A 9,712-nucleotide genomic window follows, 5' to 3' on the forward strand; every position below is an offset into this window, starting at 1 on the left:
GATTACAGGCGTGAGCCACCACGCCAGGCCAATAAGTTTTAATAAGAAAAGTTAAATAATTTTTTTAATAAATTGTTTTAACCATTTAGATATGCCTGAAGTATGTCTAGAGTTTAAAATGGGTTAGATCAAATTTGAATATGTAGAAAAGCTTGGGGGCTAAAATCCCATATCTATCCATTTCAACTATGTTGATTATTAAAAACCAAAAAAAAAAAAAAACAGAAAAATATGTCTATAATATTAGCATAAAATGAGTTGCAAATCTAAGTCACAAAAAGATACTTATTTGTACATCTTTAAATATAAAATTAAAATCAGGAAGTCATCTGAGGTGTACCATGTTTCAGTAACTGGCAAACTTCACATAGAATTCATAAGTGTCTTTTGATGGATAACCTGGGAAAATTTTATAATTAATAATTAAGATTTTTCTTCAAAATTTTAAAACATATTTTCCAAAAGCGGGTGAAAAAGTAATGATGACAAACAGGTGCAAGTATATATAGCAGGAGTCAGAAAACAAGCTTATGTAATCTAACTCTTTTTTTAAAGGATAAGTGCATCTTCACCTTTGACAAATACTGCGAACATTTAAAAACCTGACAATGTCAAGGACTGGTGAACGTGTCACATGTGATAGGTGTGAAATGGCATCTCTCTGCAGGAGGTGCTGGAGACAGTTTGGCCTTAGAGAGGCACTTAGGCACTTATAGCAAGAATGTTTTATAAATAGTATTTGATATAGTCTAATTAAGATTAATGGGGAATAAAAAATGCTGCTTAGAAATAATAATTCATAGATCTAAAGTCAACAAAATCTTTTTTTTAATGTAACAATATATAAGATTTTACAGAAAGGGAGAACAACTTGAAATAAATCAGGAAATGCTTTTATATTAATCATTCTTTTCATATACTTCAAATTTGTACTTAATACCTTTCTCCTCCTCCACATCAGAGACAACACCTTGTGGGTATTCTGGGAGAAGTTTATATTTCTCTAAATCACCTTCTAGGGGAGAAAACGTGTCACTTTGAAAGTCCTGCATGATCCATGTCACAAATAATTTAAAATGGTCTCAATTCATGGATTCCTTATAAACAGAACTGCCTCCCACTGTAAAAAACACGTCTTGTTTATTTGCTGATTTTAGTTGCTCAATACGTTTTAAGGCATCACCCAGACTTTAGTCAAGAAAAGGAGGTCTTTGCGGTGGTTCCCTGGATTCTCTACTGACAACTAAATTAATTATATACTTTAAAGGTTGATTCTTCTCAGTAATCAAGAACCAGTTCTTCCTAATAAAAAATACTAAATTTTGTTTACCCTCTGCTGAAGAGGGTGTGGTCATTCTTTGGAATCGAATTTATTTTTGAGCTGGGGTCAGGGCAGGTCCCCATTCCTGATGATGCCCATCTTCTGGGAAACAGTGACAATGCAGTTTAGCGGATGAACCATGACAACAGCAGTGAACACCTATGAGCTGGGTCACAACACCAGGATGCAAGACCAAGAATCATGCGAAATTCTAACTCTTGTTTTTGTATTGCCAATCAGTATTTCCATTTCTTCCTTGGATTTGGGTTACTCTTGATGATTAAGATTATTGCTAATATTTATAATATTTTATCAGAATTATATTTTGTGATTAATAAGAAATATTTTAAATCCATAAATTAGATAATGGGTTCACCTATAAATATTTTTAACCAAATAAGAAATTTAAAAATTTACAGGCTTAAGTATAGTTATAATATTTGCTGTTTTCAGTTGCATGAATGTTATATGGGGAGATTAGTTAACCTGTAAATAAATAACTATTCAACCTTGATTTTTACCTTTGTTTACTTAAATTTATATTTTCAGTGTTTTGGCAAATTTATTTTTGATAATGACTTTTTTGGTTTTTTTGTTTTGATTTTGCTTTTTGAGTCATGGAAAATGATTTATAAAGAGAAATACAACATGACTGTCTTTCTTCCAAAAGAAATATAAGACTTGCATAGAAAAGTTTCAACTGTGAGGCAATATCTACCACAATCATTAAGGCAGATGGTTTACCTTCATGTAATATTCAATTATCTCTTAGCTACCTATACTTTAAGTATATAATGTGAAGTGTTGAGTGCCTGATATTTATTCCATACAAGCTTAACAGTATTATAATTGCTTCACCTTTTTGATTCATATCATTTTAGTTTTGATGATGTTAGTATTCTACTGAATTAAAAAAAAACACTTTTGTTTGTACCACATATTCCTCAGATAGAACAAACAAACTATCGATGGAGGCTGCTGGCTGTCTTCGGTTTCTTGGGGTTTTCTGTGTGAGTTCATGTGTATCTACGTATATACACCAAATTAAACTATAATTCTCAATGAATCTTAGAATTTCCTCCAAGTAAGAGAGATGAGGAGGGGCTTACACCCTCCATGATACTAACTAAAAAGAACACCTCATTTATACTAAATCTTAATCTTTTTCTGGCCTTTATTTAATCTCAATTTGCAACTAATTTATTTCTTTGATTATTTGATAAATGTCTATCCTCCCCACTGTGTTTTAAGCACTGTCAGAGCAAAGATCACATCTCTTTTGTTCACCATTGTACCCTAACACTTAGGGCAGGGTTTAGTTGAAGAAAATTCAAAGAAGAGAGCTACAAAGAGAATATAGGCTGCAGAATTATTGGCCTAACTCTTCAGGGTCCTGTCAGGGGACAAATCAACTTTTTCCTTATCTGTGTTTTTATGCTCTTTGACTCAAAATGCCCAGGAAAAAAAAAGTGCTCAAATTGTTCTGGCCTGAGTCTCTTGCCTGCTTCTTGGCAAAAAGAACACAGGGCACCTGAACTGATAGACATACAAACTGTGTACAATAAAAGAATAATAATTCCTCACAGAAAATCCAGGTGTTGTTACCAGACCATAGCAGGGATGGTTACCAGGAAAGCAAAACTGAGAGATGCTCATTACAGAGAATAAACAAATGGTTCTGTATTTCCAATAAGTTCTTCACAATAGCAATACCAGAAGATGTGCAAAAAAAGCTGTCACATTTCCTTTAATGTCAGTTACCCCTTACAATAACCAACAGCAAGTTACTTCATTTTTTATTAAAATGTTTGTGCCAGCACATATTTTGGAAGGATTATTTAGACTGTATACCAAGATGGCTCACATCCTTAAAGCATTTTTTAAATATTATGAAGTGTTTTTCCCTTACATTGCTACACCATGAAGGCAGAGACCATGCCTGTTTTGTGTACCTCTATATTCCTAGTACATGCTCAGAGCCTGGCACAAAATACACACCCAGATATTATTTAATGACTCAATCAAGGAAGGACTACAGAGGGTTTCTAACTGTATACGGGCATGTTTGATCTGTTTCCCTTGTGGGAACTAAAAATAAGTTAAGACTGGAATTATTTTAAGATGTTTTTAATACAAATTTGAAATACAAGTTAGATACAAATACTTTAAATTTGCATTTAAAAACATCTTAAAATAATTTCGATCTTAATTTCTGTTTAGTTCTGATAAGGGAAACAAATAAAGCCAAACCTATAGTTTCAAAAGGAAAATATCAGTGTCACTTCTGGATTATGTTCAGCTTAAGATTCTCATGAAACCTTTTAGGAGGATAGAAAATCATGTAAGATGATCTTGTGCTAGTTTGTCTCTGCTCTGAGGCAGAAAATAAGATCTTCATAGACAGGTTTGAGAGCTTAAATTCCTACAAAATAGTTCTAAAAGTATGAGGGGCTAAATCTTGACACTAATTCACCTAGTGTGGTATTATTTTCCTGAAATAATCCTCCCTGGCAACTTGTCATGAAAATCTATTAGGTGGACACATTTCTTCATCTATTGAATTTTTTCCGTTGACATCTCCATTAAGTGATATTATTAATTCTGTTCAAAATGTAATTCTTTTTCAGTTGTACTATCTACCGGGCCTGAAATATTCATACTGACTGTTCCTCACATTTTAATTTATTTTTTGCTAACTGTAGAATATGATTTCCTTGAAAGCAAATAAGCTTTCTTGTGCTTATTCCTGGTTTCATTTGTTTACTACTCTACAGCCACATCTCTAGCAAGAAATTATTTGACTTTGCTGTGTCTTTGGTCAGATGAAGGCCCATTCAAACCAGTGCTGTTGATCATATAGCAACTAGGTAATAGGAAGAGTATTATGCTGAATTAAAATCTTATTAATAACTCTGACATGTATTATATATTTGCCTTTGGGAATGCCTTTTTTCATAATATTTGAATCAGTATTCATGGAATGAGAGTAAGAGTATAAATAGTAGATCTGTTATATCAAATGGAATACCAGATAAGAATGGCTAGCACACTGACAGAATCATGACAAGTATTCGAAAATGGTTATTTTCTTCCTTCACTTCCAAACAGAAAATGGCTACACTTTTTCTGACCCAGTAGACTACTAATAACTGAAAAGTGTTCCTCAGCTATAAGGTGGATATGCATTGCTTAATAAAGACTCTAATCTGCTAATAATCCATATAGAGACTACATGAAGGCTTATGCAGAAATCTAATGGAAATTTTTCTTCTAGCATCATTCAAGGCTGGACATGAATTTGTCTTTGTCTACCTTATACCTGCAAATAATTATATTAGATCAGAAGCATTTATTTTCTCCTTATTTGATATGTGATATTGTTGTCACTTTGTATTTGAAACTGAAATGGTAAGATTAAAGACTGTGTCAAACAGCTAGATACAACTACAGTATTTAGCCAGCATATAACCATGAACTAACACAGTGCCTAGAATCTATTGGATACTCAATAAATATATATTGGAGAAATAAAATATACAAATGAATAAAGTTGTACTATCTACTGGGACCTGAGATAAAATATGAATGATGAAGATTTTTCTGTGTTTATATCCATATATCTAAACATAATCTTCGAACCTTCCTTTAGGGAGGCTCTCACTGCCCACTACATACCAATAAATCATAGACACTTCAATCCAGTTCCTTATGCCCAGAATTAGACTGACAGTACTAAGTACTTTGTTCAACAATGCCTACTGCTTAATAAAATATACAAATCATGCCAAGTAAATGTGACATAATATGTGCTAAACAGTGCTATTTATTTTACCCACAGTGTTAAAGACAGAGTATACAACTTCAGCATTTTAAAATATTATATGTTAAAGCAAAAGCAGAAGAAAATAAATGGGATCATTTGATGGTTTGCAGCAAGCTAATTTTGGGAGAAAAGCCCTTTGTAAGAAGGCTAATGTGATCTTGGGTAAATGAAGCTATCTGCACCTCCACTGCAGAGATAACTGCGAAAGAAAGCAGGCACAATGCCACAGAGCACAAAGAAGAGTATGAAACCCAAACTGGTGGATAAGGGCGTTGGAAGATGAACTGTCTGGTTGAATATTATAGAACAGGCAAACTTTAAGTTACATATGGGAATTTTCACAGGAAAGATTGGGAAAAAGGATTCCAGGAAGAAGAAGCAACATATACTAAGATACAAAATAAAAGATAATATGTGGTACATAAGAAATGTGAGGTATGTGGTTTGAGGGCAGCTGAATGATAAGCTAGACTCATGATAGGCCTGATTAGCGTGGCTAAGACATTTGGGTTATAAACAAAGTTAAAGAGAAGACATTGAGAATTTTGAGCAAACAATAATGTATCAAATCTATGTATACAGTTGTTTCTCTTGGTGTTTGTGGGGGATTGATTCCAGGACCTTTTGGGAATACCAAAACCCAAGATGCTCAAGTACCTTATATAAAATGGAACAATATTTTCATGCTCTGTATGCTTTAAATAATCTCTAGTTTACTTAATAACACTTAATGCAATGTGAACATTATGTAAATAATTGTTATACTGTATTGTTTTTGTGTTTTTTCTTATATTTTTATTATTTTTAAAAAATATTTTTCAACTGCACTTGGTTGAATAGAAACTGCAAAAACTGGCAAGATTAGAAATATAACTCTGAACAGAAATATAGATAAAAAATTTGTTCATGAGTGGAGAGAGGACTGGTCAGACTTTAGGTATAAAAAAAGCATGTAGAATGTTAAAAATAATGCAGTAGTAGAGAAGAAGATCTAGTAGATGAGAAGGATTACAGTGATTTTAAAGAAGCCATTATCTGGACATGAACTGGTTGAATTGAAGAGGAAATGGAGTATCTTTTTCGCATGGACTAAATGAAATGAAGGAATATCATAGCAAACCTGTTTACTTTGTTATCAGGATCTTGAATTTGAAGGAGTTCATGAAATAAATTCAATTTAACCCATCCATTTAGAGTCAGAGAAAAAAGGAAAAAGTCTATTGAAAGTGACTGTGGTGGATGTTGTGAAAGGGGCTTAAGAAAAATGCAAAGGCTGGAGAGATTGTTGAAGATTAAAAAAATGATAGAGTTAGCTAGGTAAGACACAAAAGGATTCTCCATGCACACTGAAGTTTCAAATGAGGCTGAAGGCTAGATTTGCAATGGCACTGATCTACATAGCTACATAATTTTTGCCCTAGAAGATATCAATTTGTTAGATATTATGTATATACATAAGACAATTATTGGGTTAGTCAAAGGAGTTTTTATCAGATCAGTGCAGCAAGGTACTTGTGTAAGGTGGGGCATGAAAGTGTGTTGTGAAAGTGATACGGTCAATAAGGGGGTAAAGTGAATAAGGTGGATAACTAGGGAAAAATAAATGGGTTCTACAAATGTAGATGATGTCATAGACTAGAGATGATATAGGAAAGCTAAAATAGGGGAAATGGTAATTACAGTGCAAAATATTTGAGTGTACTCTTTCAGACATGGATAAATGTGAAGCCATAAGGAATTTTAAAGATGAATTTGTAATGAGTGGTTAAAAAGTTTCAGAGGTTCAGAAAGGGAAAAGAGATTAAAGTGAGATGAAATGTTTTTGGAAGTATTAATGGAGGAAGAGAAACCTGAGCTTTAAGAAAAGACAGTAGAAGCATATATTTATGGAGTACATGGGGTATTTTGGTATAGACATACAATGTGTAATAACTACGTCAGGGTAAATGGGTATTCATCACTTCAAGCATTTATTCTTTGTGTTACAAACAACCCAATTATACTCTTTTAGTTATTTTAAAATGTAAAATTAAATTATTGTTGACTGTGGTCAACCTGTTGTGCTATAAAATACTAGATGTTATTTATGCTTTAACTGTTTTTGTACTTGTTTAACCATCCCCACTTCTCCTTCATCCCATTATTATTCTTCCCAGCCTCTGGTAACTACTTAGCCATGGAAGGAAGGAAGGAAGGAAGGAAAGAAGGAAGGAAGGAAGGAAGGGGAGACAGAGAAAAAGAGAGAGAGAGAGTGAGAAAGCAAGCAAGCAAGAAAGAGAAAGAGAGAGAGAAAGAAAGAGAGAAAGAGAGAGTAAGAAAGAAGAAGGAGGAAGGAAGGAAGGAAGGAAATTTGATAATCAGGAAAAGGATTTGCACTTTGTTGTTTAGGCAGTGTCAACTGTTCAGTTACAAATGTTTAAATTAATTAATAAAATGCTTAACAAAAGCTGTTCAAATACATTTTCTGCCCTTTATTCAATTCCAAATAATTTCTGAAAATATACAATAGAAATATCAATGCAAAGGATCATCTGAGTCACTTTCAACTGAACTCTTTTGTGCTATTTATAATGCTATTTATCAAGGTGATTAAGGGCCAATTGATTGTCTGTTAGTATAAATAGTAAAAATTTATGGTCATTATGTCATTTCAATTGGGAGATTTTCTTAAGACATCAGTCTAATTGACTTATTTATTTGGCAAATGTGCCACTAAAGTAGTAATATGCTATAGAAATATATTATATTTTCAGTATCTAATATAACTGTTGTTTTAAAGTTAAATATTTTTAATTTTCTTATTAAATATGTTATACTGCCTTTTTCAATATTTTATCAAGACTATATCTAACTAAATTTGTTTGTGTAAATTATATTTAAAGAGTTAAATATTACAAAAACATCATTTCTCATGGTAAAATTTGTGGCAGAAAGATAGTGGATTATATATTATAATGTTCCCTATCTTACTTTTTTAAAAAAGTCTCCACATATTTTATAACTTTAAATAACCAAATAACTAAAAAATAAAAATGTCAAATCCTTAAAAATAAAAGACAGATTCCAAACTAGAATAAAGATTCAAGTTATAAAAGATATATAATTCAATAAAACAAATCAATATTTTCTCTAATCAAATGTAAATATGTAATCAGCTGTAGGTAGCCAAAAATTAATTACTACATTACTCTGGATATGACTACACAATAAAGAGCAACAATGAAATTGTACTGATATTTTAATAAATATTTCTGAACTCATTATTTGCAAAGAATTAAGATGTCTTTTCTGTCCTCAATTAGTTTATACACTTATTGACAAATTTAGTCAGTTTGATTTGTAACTAAAATCTAAGACAGAAAGCCATATATAATATGAGAAGCACACAAGTAATTTCTATGAGCACTGACTTCATTATTTTTTTACTGGAAGGAAGTAGGGCACACTGAAAAAGGGAAAAAGTGAATTTTCCCAAGAAGGATTTCAAAACATCCTCATTTTTCTAAAAATTTAATTTTAAGTAAATGCAAACATATAGTCTTAAATTGCTTTTGCTTGATGATATGGTTTGGCTGTGTCCTCACCCAAATCTCATCTTGAATTGTAGCTCCCATAATTCCCACGTCCTGGGAAGGACCCAGTGGGAGGTAATTGAATCATGGGGGAGGGTCTTTCCCATGTTGTTCTTATGATAGTGAATAAGTCTCATGAGATCTGACGGTTTTATAAAAGGGAGTTCTCATACACAAGCTCTCTTGCCTGCCGCCACGTAAGACATGACTTTGCTCCTCCGTTCACCTTATGACATGATTGTGAGGCCTCTCCAGCCATGTGAAACTGTGAATCCATTAAACCTCTTTTTCTTTATAAATTACCCAGTCTCAGGTATACCTTTATTAGCAGTGTGAGAACAGACTAATACACTTAAGAAAGGAAACATTGACAATCCACTGTGAAATGACTTTTAAAATAGCTAGAGTAATTAAGGGAAGGTGTAAGGGGTTAATTTAAAAATTTCTTAACATATCTGTATAATTTAAGCTCAATTCTAGGCATCTACAATGGAAAGAACTAGTATTTTGGATGGGGTAAGATTTGATAGTGAAGATAAGGATAACACCAAATATCTACCTCAGTGAATCATATATCCCTGGTCCCAGAGAAAAACAATTTGTAATTTGAACATTTTCCTGTTAATAGATTGTAGGAGAGTTGATGGATTTTTTTTGGATTTAAGATTAACTTCATACTAATCCCAGGTCTTCTGGGAGTGTTGGCAATAGGGTGGTAGGATTTGGTCACAGAAAGTTTAGAGCAAAAAATATCATGGAAGACAGTAAGGAAGCAACAGATCTGGGTTTTGTGAAACATGAAGCTCATACAATTTCCAATATCCTACAAAAGCAAAAGAACATAGACTAAGCACAACATTGAATATTTATTTAGAAAGAGAAAATATTTCCCATTTTTTTGAAATTCCAAATTTTAAAAAGCTGACAAATATCAAAGTTATCACAAAACATGAAAAAACAACACATTTTTATTTAACTGCCTCATCTATCCCCATA

The 9,712-nt window shown here is 32.4% G+C and overlaps 1 pseudogene; it reads right to left on the minus strand.

The window, feature by feature from the left end:
• Nucleotides 1-899: 899 nt before the first annotated feature.
• Nucleotides 900-1,462, minus strand: LOC100971790 (dihydrofolate reductase-like; annotated as a pseudogene).
• Between the last annotated feature and the right edge of the window lie 8,250 nt (nt 1,463-9,712).

Source organism: Pan paniscus, chromosome 5, assembly GCF_029289425.2.
Source record: "Pan paniscus chromosome 5, NHGRI_mPanPan1-v2.0_pri, whole genome shotgun sequence".
In the NCBI taxonomy this organism is placed as follows: Eukaryota; Metazoa; Chordata; class Mammalia; order Primates; family Hominidae; genus Pan; species Pan paniscus.